The sequence below is a fragment of the Penaeus japonicus genome, unplaced genomic scaffold (assembly GCF_977035675.1).
Source record: "Penaeus japonicus unplaced genomic scaffold, GWHDUDI00000001_assembly GWHDUDI00000011, whole genome shotgun sequence".
Classification (NCBI taxonomy): Eukaryota; Metazoa; Arthropoda; class Malacostraca; order Decapoda; family Penaeidae; genus Penaeus; species Penaeus japonicus.
The window spans coordinates 21,845,609-21,847,016 of NW_028234413.1; positions in this window are offsets into that span (position 1 = coordinate 21,845,609).

Here is a 1,408-nt window from a genome sequence, read left to right on the forward strand (position 1 = left end):
ATGTATATGTATACATACAGTATATGTATGTGAGTGTGTGTATGTGTTCAGCCTTGTCACGTGAAATGTAATAGAGTCGTGATCCCAGTGAGCGATGGTATTTGCAACTTTCACTTCCAATCGTATTTCTAATTCTAGAGACTATTTCCATTATATATTTGTATACTAACTAATATTTGTCATAGCTTTCTAGGAAGGAGAGGAGCTGGAAAACCGCATGGGATTCATTATTTCTGATGCGTTTTCCAGTCATTTGCCTGTTCTACGTGCAGAGGAAAGTGTCTTTCTTCCCCGAGGTATGTTTCGCCGCTTTCTAATACAATATCTAATCTTTATATTTGTTCCTTAATTAAGGCGAATGATACAATGTATTGATCTAGGGATTATAGGAGTGTGGTGCCAGATATAAATACATATTTTAATGTCAAAATCCGTTGATTTTGGTCGCATAAACGTCCCGAAGAGTCTCGGTCCGGGAGAAACGCTGTATTACACAATACCAAAGATTGTTTCCCCGCACCTTCCTCTTATAACCTTACGTAGTTTAAATCAGGATAACTAAGACTTCATCTCATATATAAATAATTTTGTCCAAAATATATGAATGTTTACTTTCTTTTCCTAAGAGAGTAATGAATATCTCACTAATTTGGGTTTGTTGTTTCTTCCAAAGTTGCATATACCTAAAAAAAAGTTCTGTTCTAAGATAACAAAAGTTGTATATTGCAATTGGGTTCAGTATTAATCTCTAAATTTAATAAATTTAATGGGAGATTTTTTAAAAGCATTTTTATACTCTTACGAATTTTTGAAATTTTTGGCTCTTTTCCGCTTTTCTTTTTTATTTAAACCCTTTTTTGTGTATCCGACTGTTTAGTAGCAATAAGATTTCTAAATTAGGTTTATTAATAAGCATATCAACCCTCAAAATTCAGCTATCAATAAATCTTGATAAGATGTGTTGATAATGGTGGCAGCATTTGATCCTTTTTTTTATTTTTTTTTCAGTATATATATATATATATATATTATATTATTATAAAATATATAATTTAAAATTTTATCAAATGTATATATGTTATGTTAAAAATTATTAATATATATTATATTATTTATATTTTTTTATATATAAAATTTAAATATATATTTTATTATATAATTTTATAATATATATATATAAAAATGGGGTGTTGGTGTGTGTGTTGGTGTGTGGTGGTTGTGGTATATAGGTTTATATAACATAAATAAAAACACTACACACCACAACACACACCATAAAACACACACATAATAAATTATATATAAATTTTTAAAATTAATAATATATATATATATATCTATATATACAAAATTATAAATATATATTATATTTAAAAATATAAATATATATATAATTTTATATATTGTG